The sequence below is a fragment of the Pan paniscus genome, chromosome 12, assembly GCF_029289425.2.
Source record: "Pan paniscus chromosome 12, NHGRI_mPanPan1-v2.0_pri, whole genome shotgun sequence".
Taxonomy (NCBI): Eukaryota; Metazoa; Chordata; class Mammalia; order Primates; family Hominidae; genus Pan; species Pan paniscus.
In genome coordinates this window covers 9,470,250-9,483,610 of record NC_073261.2, presented here as the reverse complement: position 1 = coordinate 9,483,610, position 13,361 = coordinate 9,470,250, and positions in this window count along the sequence as shown.

Sequence of the window (13,361 nt, the reverse complement as noted above, 5' to 3'; positions counted from 1 at the left end):
TTTCCATCTTTTCACAGATAGCGGTGAAGATATTTCCAAGTTTACACAGATATCTCTGTCGATATTTCCATGTTTACAGAGTTATCATTGTAGATATTTCCATGTTTATACAGATGGCGGTGTATTTATTTCTATGTTTATAGAGATAGCGGTGTAAATATTTCCATGTTTATGGAAATGTTGGTGTATGTATTTTCATGTTTATAGGGATAGCGGTGTAGATATTTCCATGTTTCTACAGATGACTGTGTAGATATTTCGATGTTTGTACAGATGGCATTGTAGATATTTCCATGTTTATAGAGATAGCCGTGTAGACATTTTCATGGTTATACAGATTGCGGTGGAGTTATGTCCATGTTTATACAGATAGAAATGGAGATATTTCCACGTTAATACACATAGCGGTGTAGATATTTCCATGTTTATACAGATAGCGGTGTAGATATTTCCATGTTTATACAGATGGCTGTGCTGATATTTCCATGTTTATACAGAGTTCTCTCTAGATATTTACATGTTTATATAGATGACAGTGTAGATATTTCCCGGTTTAAACAGATGACTGTGTAGATATTTCCATGTTAATACAGATGGCGGTTTAGATATTTCCATGTTTATAGAGATAGCGGTGTAGATATTTCCATGTTTATAGAGATAGCAGTTTAAATATTTCCATCTTTATACAGATAGTGGTGTAGATATTTCCATGTTTATAAAGATGGCCGTGTAGATATAGCCATGTTTCTCAAGATGGCAGTGTAGATATTTTCATTTTTACATAGATAGCGGTGTAGATATTTCCATGTTTACAGAGATTGCGGTCTAGATATTTCCATGTTTATAGTGCAAGTTGTGTAGGTATTTCCATGTTTATAGAGATAGCCGTGTAGACATTTCCATATTTATACAGGTAGCGGTTTGGGTATTTCCATGTTTATACAGATGGCGGTGTAGATATTTCCATGTTTCTAAAGATGGCAGTGTAGATATTTCCTTGTTTATAGAGATAGCGGTGTAGATATTTCCATTTATACAGATAGCGGTGTAGATATTTCCATGTTTACACTGATAGCGGTGGAGATATTTCCCTGTTTATACCGATAGCGATGTAGATATTTCCATGTTTCTACAGATAGCGGTGTATATATTTCCATGTTTATAGAGATAGCGGTGTAGATATTTCCATGTTTATACAGATGGCTGTGTAGATATTTCCATGTGTATACAGATGGCGGTGTAGATATTTCCATGTTTATACATATAGCGGTGTAGATATTTCCATGTTTACAGATATAGCGGTAAAGATTTTTCCATCTTTGCACAGATTGTGGTGTAGACATTGCAAATTTTACACAGATGGCGGTGTAGATATTTCCGAGTTTACACAGATAACTGTGTCGATATTTCCATGTTTACAGAGATATCATTGTAGATATTTCCATGTTTATACAGATAGCGGTGTAGTTATTTACACGTTGATACAGATAGCGGTGTAGATATTTTCAGGTTTATACAGATAGTGGTGTAGTTAGTTCCACGTTTTACAGATAGCTGTGTAGATATTTCCCTGTTTACACAGATAGCGTTGTAAATATTTCCATGTTTACACAGATAGCGTTGTAGATATTTCCATGCTTACACAGATTGCGGTGTAGATATTTCCAAGTTTACACAGATAGCTATGTAGATATTTCCATATTTACACAGATAGCGTTGTAGATATTTCATTGTTTACAGAGATAGCGGTGTAGGTATTTCCATGTTTTTAAAGACACCGGTGTAGGTGTTTCCGTGTTTATAAAGATAGCGGTGGAAATATTTCCATGTTTATACAGATAGCGGTGTAAAAATTTCCATGTTTATACAGATAGCGGTGTATTTATTTCCATGTTTATACAGATAGCGGTGTAGATATTTCCATGTTTATAGAGACTGCGGTGTAGATATTTCCATCTTTGCACAGATGTCAGTGTAGATATTTCCATGTTTATACAGATATCGGTGTAGTTATTTCCATGTTGATACAGATAGCGGTGTAGATATTTCCATGTTTATACAGGTAGCGGTGTAGAAATTCCCTTGTTTATACAGATCGCTTTGTAGATATTTCCATCTTTCTACACATGTCAGTGTAGATATTTCCAAGTTTATACAGATGTCTGTGTAGATATTTCCATGTTTATGCAGATGGCGGTGTAGATATTTTCATGTTAATAGAGATGGCGGTGTACTTATTTCTATGTTTATTGAGATAGCGGTGTAAATATTTCCATGTTTATAGAGATGGTGGTGTAAGTATTTTCATGTTTATAGAGATAGCGGTGTAGATATTTCCATGTTTATACAGATAGCGGTGTAGATATTTCCATGTTTATACTGATCGCGGTGTAGATATTTCCATGTTTATACAGATAACTTTGTAAGTATTTCCATGTTTATACAGATGGCGGTGTAGATATTTCCATGTTTATACTGATTGCGGTGTAGATAATTCCACGATTATAGAGATGGCGGTGTAGATATTTCCATGTTCATAGAGATAGCGGTGTTGATTTTTCCATGTTTATAGAGATAGCGGTGTGGATGTTTCCATGTTTATACAGATAGGGGTGTAGGTGTTTCCATGTTTATAGAGATGGCGGTGTAGATATTTCCATGTTTATACAGTTCACGGTGTAGATATTTCCATGTTTATACAGATAGCGGTGTAGATATTTCCATGTTTATACAGATCGTGGTGTAGATATTTCCATGTTTATACAGATCGCGGTTTTGATATTACCATGTTTATATGGATAGCGGTGCAAATATTTCCACATTTATACAGATAGCGGTGTAGATATTAGCATGTTTATACACATAGCGGTGTAGATATTTCCATGTATAAACAGATGTCTGTGTAGATATTTCCATGTTTAAACAGATGTTGGTGAAGTTATCTCCTTGTTTATACAAATTGCGGTGTATTTATTTCCATGTTTATACAGATAGCGGTGCAGATTTTCCATGTATATACAGACGGCTGTGTAGATATTTCCATGTTTATAGAGATGGCTTTGTAGATATTTCCATGTTTATACAGATGACTTTGTAGGTATTTCCATGTTTATACAGATTGCGGTGTAGATATTTCCATGTTTATAGAGATAGCTGTGTAGATATTTCCATGTTTATACAAATCGCGGTGTAGATATTTCCATGTTCCTACACATGACTGTGTTGGTATTTACATGTTTATACAGATGGCTTTGTAGATATTTCCATGTTTATACAGATAGCGGTGTAGATATTTCTATGTTTATACAGATAGCGGTGTAAATATTTCCATGTTTATACAGATCGTGGTGTAGATACTTCCATGTTTATACAGATACCGGTGTAGAAATTTCCATGTTTATACAGACCGCAGTGTAGATATTTCCATGTTTATACAGATAGCGCTTTAGATATTTCCATGTTTGTACAGATGGCGGTGTTGATGTTTCCATCTATACACAGATTGCCGTGTAGGTATTTCCATGTGTATACAGATGGCATTGTAGATATTTCCATGTTTATGCAGATGGTGGTGTAGATACTTCCATGTTTACACAGATGACTGATTAGGTATTTCTCTGTTTTTACAGATGGCATTGTAGATATTTCCATGTTTATAGAGATAGCGGTGTAGATATTTCCATGTTTATACAGATAGCGGTTTAGCTATTTCCGTGTTTATACAGACCGCGGTGTAGATATTTCCATGTTTATACAGATAACGGTGCAGATATTTCCATGTTTGTACAGATGGCGGTGTTGCTATTTCCATCTATACACAGATGACCGTGTAGGTATTTCCATGTTTATACAGATGGCGGCGGAGATATTTCCATGGATATGTAGAAGGCGGTGTAGATATTTCCATGTTTATTCAGATAATGGTGTAGTTATTTCCATGTTTATATAGATAGCGGTGAAGATATTTCCATGTATATACACATGGCAGTGTAAATATTTCCATGTTTATAAAGTTGGCAGTGTAGATATTTCCATGTTTATACCGATAACTTTGTAAGTATTTCCATGTTTATACAGATGGCGGTGTTGATAACTCCATCTATATGCAGATGACCGTGTAGATATTTCCATGTTTATAGAGATGGCAGTGTAGATATTTCAATGTTTATACCGATAACTTTGTAATTATTTCCATATTTATACAGATGGTGGTGTAGATATTTCGATGTTTATAGAGATAGCAGTGGAGATATTTCCATGTTTATACAGATAGCGGTGTAGATACTTCCACGTTTATACTGATCGCGGTGTAGATTTTTCCATGTTTATAGATATAGCAGTGTGGATATTTCCATGTTTATACAGATAGGGGTGTAGATATTTCCATGTTTATAGAGATGGCGGTGTAAATATTTCCATGTTTATACAGATCACGTTGTAGATATTTCCTTGTTTATACAAATAGCGGTGTAGTTATTTCCATGTTTATGCAGATAGCGGTGTAGATATTTCCTTGTTTATACAAACAGCACTGTAGATATATCCATGTTTATACAGATCACGGTGTAGATATTTCCTTGTTTATACAAATAGCAGTGTAGTTATTTCCATGTTTATACAGATAGCGGTGTAGATATTTCCATGTATATACAGATGGCTGTGTAGATATTTCCATGTTTATACAGATGGCTGTGTAGATATTTCCATGTTTATACAGATGACTTGTAGGTATTTCCATGTTTATACAGATGGCGGTGAAGATATTTCCATGTTTATAGAGATAGCTGTGTAGATATTTCCATGTTTATACAGATCGCGGTGTAGATATTTCCATGTTTTTACAGATCGTGGTGTAGATATTTCCTTGTTTATGCAGATCGCGGTGTAGATATTTGCATGTTTATACAGATAGCGGTGTAGATACTTCCATGTTTTTACAGATATTGTTGTAGATATTTTCATGTTTACACAGATTGCGGTGTTAGTATTTCCATCTTTCTACAGATGGCATTGTAGATATTTCCAAGTTTATAGAGATGGCGGTGTAGATATTTCCATGTTTACTGTGATAGCGGAGTACATATTTCCATCTTTGCACAGAATGTGGTGTAGATATTGCCAACTTTACACAGATAGCGGTGTAGATATTTCCAAGTTTACACAGATTGCTGTGTAGATATTTCCATGTTTACAGAGAAAGCATTGTAGATATTTCCATGTTTATACAGATAGCGGTGTAGTTATTTACATGTTGATACACATAGCGGTGTAGATATTTCCAGGGTTATAGAGATAGCGGTGAAGGTATTTCCACGTTTATACAGATAGCGATGTAGATTTTTCCACGTTTATACAGATAGCGTTGAAGATATTTCCACATTTATACAGATAGCGGTTTAGATATTTCCACGTTTATACAGATAGCTGTGTAGATATTTCCACGTTTTACAGATAGCTGTGTAGATATTTCCATGTTTACACAGATAGCGTTGTAAATATTTCCATGTTTACACAGATAACGTTGTAGATATGTCCATGTTTACACAGATAGCAGTGTACATATTTCCAAGTATTCACAGATAGCTGTGTAGATATTTCCATGTTTACACAGATAGCGTTGTAGATATTTCATTGTTTATACAGATAGCGGTTTAGGTATTTCCATGTTGATACAGATACACGTGTAGGTATTTCCATGTTTATACAGATAGCGGTGGAGATATTTCCATGTTTATACAGATAACGTTGTAGATATTTCCATGTTTTTGAAGATAGTGGTTTAGATTTTTCCATGTTTATAGAGATTGCGGTGTAGATATTTCCGTTTTTATACAGATAGCGGTGTAGATATTTCCATGATTATACAAATGGCGGTGTAGATATTTCCATGTTTATACAGATAGCGGTGTAGACATTTCCATGTTTACAGAGATAGCGGTGTAGATATTTCCATATTTATACTCATAGCGGTGTAGATTTTTCCCGGTTTATACAGATAGCGGTGAAGATATTTTCATGTTTATACAGATAGCGCTGTAGATATTTGCACGTTTATACAGATAGCAGTGTAGATATTTCCATGTGTATACTGATAGCGGTGTAGATATTTCCATGTGTATACAGATAGCGGTGTAGATATTTCCATGTTTATACAGAGAGTGGTGGAGATATTTACATGTTTATACAGATAGCGGTGGGGATATTTCCATGTTTCTAGAGATGGTGGTGTAGATATTTCGAAGTTTATGCAGGTAGCGGTGTAGATATTTCCATGTTTGTACAGATAACGATGTAGATATTTCTATGTTTATGCAGATAGCGGTGTAGATATTTCCGTGTTTATGCAGATAGCGGTGTTGATATTTCCATGTTTATAGAGATAGCCATGTAGATATTTCCATGTTTATACAGATAGCGGTGTAGACATTTCCATGTTTATAGGGATAGCGGTGTGGATATTTCCATATTCATACAGATAGCGGTGTAGATATTTCCATGTTTATACGGATAGCGGTGTATATATTTCCATGTTTATACAGACAGCGGTGTTGTTATTTCCATGTTTACACAGATGACAGTGTACATGTTTCCATGTTTATACAGATGGCGGTGTAGATACTTCCATGTTTATAGAGATAGCGCTGTAGATATATCCATGTTTATACAGATAGCTGTGTAGATATTTCCATGTTTATAGAGGTAGCGGTGTAGATATTTCCATATTTATACAGATAGCCATGCAGATATTTTCATGTTTATTCAGATGGTGGTGAAGAAATTTGCATGTTTATAAAACATAACGGTGTGGCTATTTCCATGTTTACACAGATGGGAGTGTAGATATTTCCATGTTTATACAGATAGCGGTGTAGGTATTTCCATGTTTATACAGATAGCGGTGTGGATATTTCCATGTTTATACAGATAGCGGTGGAGGTATTTCCATGTTTGTACAGACGGCGGTGTAGATATTTCCATGTTTCTACAGATGACTGTGTAGATATTTGCATATTTTTACAGATGGCGGTGTAGATATTTCCATATTTATACAGATAGCGGTTTAGATATTTCCATGTTTATACAGATAGCGATGTAGATATTTCCATGTTTATAGAGATGGCTGTGTAGATATTTCCGTGTTGAAACAGATAGTGGTGTGGATATTTCTATGTTTATACAGATGACTGTGTACGTATTTCTATGTTCATACAGAAGGCGGTTTAGATATTTCCATATTTATAGAAATAGCCATGTAGATATTTCCATGTTTATACAGATAGCCGTGTAGACATTTCCATGTTTATAGAGATAGCGGTGTAGATATTTCCATATTTATACAGATAGCAGTGTAGATATTTCCATGTTTATACAGATAGCAGTGTAGATGTTTCCATGTTTTTACAGATAGTGGTGTAGATATATCAATGTTTATACAGATCGTCGTGTAGATATTTCCATGTTTATACAGACAGCGGTGTAGATATTTCCATGTTTATATAGATAGCGGAGTTGATATTTCCATATTTACAGAAATATATGTGTAGATATTTCCATATTTGCACAGATTGCGGTGTAGATATTTCCACCTTTATACAGATATCATTGTAGATATTTCCATGTTTATATAGATAACGGTGTAGGTATTTCCATCTTTATACAGATGACTGTGTAGATATTTCCATGTGTATATAGATGGCAGTGAAGATATTTCCATGATTATGCATTTAGCAGTGTGGCTATTTCCATGTTTATAGAGATAGAATTGAAGATATTTCCATGTTTATACAGATAGCGGTGTAGATATTTCCATGTTCATAGAGATAGCGGTGTAGATATTTCCATGTTTATACAGATGGCTGTGTAGATATTTCCATGTGTGTACTGATGGCAGTGTAGATATTTCCATGTTTATACAGATGGCACTGTAGATATTTCCATGTTTATACAGATGGCAGTATAGATATTTCCATGTTTATACAGATAGTGGTGTAGATATTTCCATGTTTACAGAGATAGCGGTGTAGATATTTCCATCTTTGCACAGATTGCTGTGTAATTATTGCCAAATTTACACCGATAGCGGTGTAGATATTTACAAGTTTACACAGATAGCTGTGTAGATATTTCCATGTTTACAGAAATAGCACTGTAGTTGTTTCCATGTTTATACAGATTGAGGTGTAGTTATTTCCATGTTGATACAGATAGCGGTGTAGATATTTCCATGTTTACACAGGTAGCGGTGTAGAAATTCCCAGGTTTATACAGATAACTTTGTAAGTATTTCCATGTTTATACAGATGGCGGTGTAGATATTTCGATGTTTACAGACATATCAGTAGAGATATTTCCATGTTTATACAGATAGCGGTGTAGATATTTCCATGTTTATACTGATCGTGGTGTAGATATTTCCATGTTTATAGAGATGGCGGTGTAGATATTTGCATGTTCATAGAGATAGAGGTGTTGATTTTTCCATGTTTATAGAGATAGCCGTGTAGATATTTCCATGTTTATACAGATAGCGGTGTGGCTATTTCCATGTTTATACAGATAGCGGTGTGGGTATTTCCATGTTTATACAGATGTTGGTGTAGATATTTCCATGTTTATACAGATGACTGTGAAGTTATTTCCATGTTTATAGATATGTCAGTGTAGATATTTTCATGTTTATAGAGATAGCAGTGTAGATATTTCCATGTTTATACAGATGCCTATGCAGATATCGCCACATTTATACAGAGGGCTGTGTAGATATTTCCATGTTAATACAGATGGCACTGTAGATATTTCCATGTTCCTACACATAACTGTGTAGGTATTTCCAAGTTTATACAGATGGCTTTGTAGATATTTCCACGTTTATAGAGATAGAGGTGTAGATATTTCCATGTTTATACAGATAGCGGTGTAGATATTTCCATGTTTATACAGACTGCGGTGTAGATATTTCCATGTTTTTACAGATAGCAGTGCAGATATTTCCATGTTTGTACAGATGGCGGTGTTGATATTTCCATCTATACACAGATAACCGTGTAGATATTTCCATGTTTATACAGATGGCGGCATAGATATTTCTAAGGATATGTAGATGGCGGTGTAGATATTTCCATGTTTATACAGATAGCAGTGTAGTTATTTCCATGTTTATATAGATAGCGGTGTAGATATTTCCATGTATATACACATGGCTGTGTAGATATTTCCATGTTTATACAGATGGCGGTGTAAATATTTCCATGTTTGTACAGATAACTTTGTAAGTATTTCCATGTTTATACAGATGGCGGTGTAGATATTTCGATGTTTATACAGATAGTAATGGAGATATTTCCATGTTTATACAGATAGCGGTGTAGATATTTCCATATTTATACTGATCGCGGTGTGGATATTTCCATGTTCATAGAGATAGCGGTGTTGATTTTTCCATGTTTATAGAGATAGCTGTGTGGATATTTCCATGTTTATACAGATAGGGGTGTAGATATTTCCATGTTTATAGAGATGGCGGTGTAGATATTTCCATGGTTATACAGATAACGGTGTAGATATTTCCATGTTTATACAGATCACGGTGTAGATATATCCATGTTTATACAGATCATGGTGTAGATATTTCCATGATTATACAGATCGCTGTGTTGATATTACCATGTTTATAGGGATAGCGGTGCAAATATTTACACATTTATACAGATAGCGGTGTAGTTATTAGCATGTTTATACAGATAGCGGTGTAGATATTTCCATGTATAAACAGATGTCTGTGTATATATTTCTATATGTAAACAGTTGGCGGTGTAGATATTTCCTTGTTTATACGAATAGCGCTGTAGTTATTTCCATGTTTATACAGATAGCGGTGTAGATATTTCCATGTATATACAGATGGCTGTGTAGATATTTCCATGTTTATACAGATGGCTGTGTAGATATTTCCATGTTTATGCAGATGACTTTGTAGGTATTTCCATGTTTATACAGATGGCGGTGTAGGTATTTCCATGTTTATAGAGATAGCTGTGCAGATATTTCCATTTTTATACAGATAACGGTGTAGATATTTCCATGTTTATACAGATCGCGGTGTAGATATTTGCATGTTTATACAGACAGCAGTGGAGATATTTCCATGTTTATACACATAGCGGTGTACATATTTCCATGTTTATAGAGACAGCGGTGTTGGTATTTCCATGTTTATACAGATAGCGGTGCAGATATTTCCATGTTTATACAGATGCCTATGCAGATATCGCCATATTTATACAGAGGGCTGTGTAGATATTTCCATGTTAATACAGATGGCACTGGAGATATTTCCATGTTCCTGCACATAACTGTGTAGGTATTTCCAAGTCAATACAGATGGCTTTGTAGATATTTCCACGTTTATAGAGATAGAGGTGTAGATATTTCCATGTTTATACAGATAGCGGTGTAGGTATTTCCATGTTTATACAGACTGCGGTGTAGATATTTCCATGTTTTTACAGATAGCAGTGCAGATATTTCCATGTTTGTACAGATGGCGGTGTTGATATTTCCATCTATACACAGATAACCGTGTAGACATTTCCATGTTTATACAGATGGCGGCACAGATATTTCTAAGGATATGTAGATGGCGATGTAGATATTTCCATGTTTATACAGATAGCAGTGTAGTTATTTCCATGTTTATATAGATAGCAGTGTAGATATTTCCATGTATATACACATGGCTGTGTAGATATTTCCATGTTTATACAGATGGCGGTGTAAATATTTCCATGTTTGTACAGATAACTTTGTAAGTATTTCCATGTTTATACAGATGGCGGTGTAGATATTTCGATGTTTATAGAGATAGCAGTGGAGATATTTCCATGTTTATACAGATAGCGGTGTAGATATTTCAATGTTTATACTGATCGCGCTGTAGATATTTCCATGTTTATAAAGTTGGCGGTGTAGATATTTCCATGTTCATAGAGATAGCGGTGTTGATTTTTCCATGTTTATAGAGATAGCTGTGTGGATATTTCCTTGTTAATACAGATAGGGGTGTAGATATTTCCATGTTTATAGAGATGGCACTGTAGATATTTCCATGTTTATACAGATCACGGTGTAGATATTTCCATGTTTATACAGATCGCGGTGTAGATATTTCCATGCTTATACAAATCATGCTGTAGATATTTCCATGTTTATACAGATCGCGGTGTTGATATTACCATGTTTATAGGGATAGCGGTGCAAATATTTCCACATTTATACAGATAGCGGTGTAGTTATTAGCATGTTTATACAGATAGCGGTGTAGATAATTCCATGTATAAACAGATGTCTGTGTATATATTTCCATCTTTAAACAGATAGCGGTGTAGATATTTCCTTGTTTATAGAAATAGCGGTGTAGATATTTCCATATTTATACAGATAGCGGTGTACATATTTCCATGTATATACAGATGGCTGTGTAGATATTTCCATGTATATACAGATGGCTGTGTAGATATTTCCATGTTTATACAGATGGATGTTTAGATATTTACATGTTTATACCGATGACTTTGTAGGTATTTCCATGTTTATACAGATGGCGGTGTAGATATTTCCATGTTTGTAGAGATAGCTGTGTGGATATTTCCATGTTTACACAGATAGCGGTTTAGACATTTCCACGTTTATACAGATCGTGGTGTAGATATTTCCGTGTTTATACAGATAGCAGTGTAGATATTTCCACGCTTATACAGATGGCGGTGTTGATATTTCCATCTTTCTACAAATGGCAGTGTAGATATTTCCACGTTTATAGAGATGGCGGTGTAGATATTTCCATGTTTATATAGATGGCATTGTAGATATTTTCTTGTTTATGTAGATGTCGTTGTAGATACCTCCATGTTTAAAAAGATGGCGGTGTGTACAATTCCATTTTGATGGAGATAGCGGTGTAGATATTTCCATGTTTCTACAGATGATTGTGTAGATATTTCCATGTTTGTACAGATGGCAGTGTAGATATTTCCATGTGTATAGAGATAACGGTGTAGATATTTTCATGTTTATACATATTGCGGTGGATATTTGTCCATGTTTATACAGATAGCAATGGAGATATTTCCACGTTAATACACAGAGCGGTGTAGATATTTCCATGTATATACAGATAGCGGTGTAGATATTTCCATGTTTATACAGATGGCTGTGCCGATATTTCCATGTTTATACAGAGTTCTCTTTAGTTATTTCCATGTTTATATAGATGACAGTGTAGATATTTCCAAGTTTATACAGATGACTGTGTAGATATTTCCATGTTAATACAGATGGCGGTGTAGATATTTCCATGTTTATAAAGATAGTGGTGTAGATATTTCTATGTTTATTGAGATAGCGGTTTAAATATTTCCATCTTTATACAGATAGTGGTGTAGATATTTCCATGTTTATACAGATGGCGGTGTAGATACAGCCATGTTTCTGAATATGGCAGTGTAGATATTTTCATGTTTACATAGATGGCGGTGTAGATATTTCCATGTTGATGGAGATAGCGGTGTAGATATTTCCATGTTTATAGAGATAGCGGTGTAGTTATTTCCATGTTTATACAGATCACGGTGTAGATATTTCCTTGTTTATACAAATAGCGGTGTACTTATTTCCATGTTTATCCAGATAGCGGTGTAGATATTTCCTTGTTTATACAAATAGCGGTGTAGATATTTACATGTTTACACAGATCATGGTGTAGATATTTCCTTGTTTATACAAATAGCGGTGTAGTTATTTCCATGTAGATACACATGGCTGTGTAGAAATTTCCATGTTTATACAGATGGCTGTGTAGATATTTCCATGTTTATACAGATGACTTCGTAGGTATTTCCATGTTTATACAGATTGCGGTGTACATATTTCCAAGTTTATAGAGATAGGTGTGTAGATGTCTCCATGTTTATAGAGATAGCGCTGTAGATATTTCCATGTTTATAGAGATCGCGGTGTAGATATTTCCACGTTTATATAGATCGCGGTGTGGATATTTCCATGTTTATACAGATAGCGGTGAAGTTATTTCCATGTTTTTACAGATCTTGGTGCAGCTATTTCCATGTTTGCACAGATTGTGTTGTAGATATTTCCATGTTTATACAGATGGCGGTGTAGATATTTCCATGTTTATACACATGGCGGTGTAGATATTTCCATGTTTATATAGATGGTGGTGTAGATATTTCCTTGTTTATACAGATAGCGGTGTAGTTATTTCCATGTATATGCAGATAGTGGTGTAGATTTTTCCATGTTTACACAGATAGCGGTCCAGATATTTCCCTGTTTCTACAGATAGC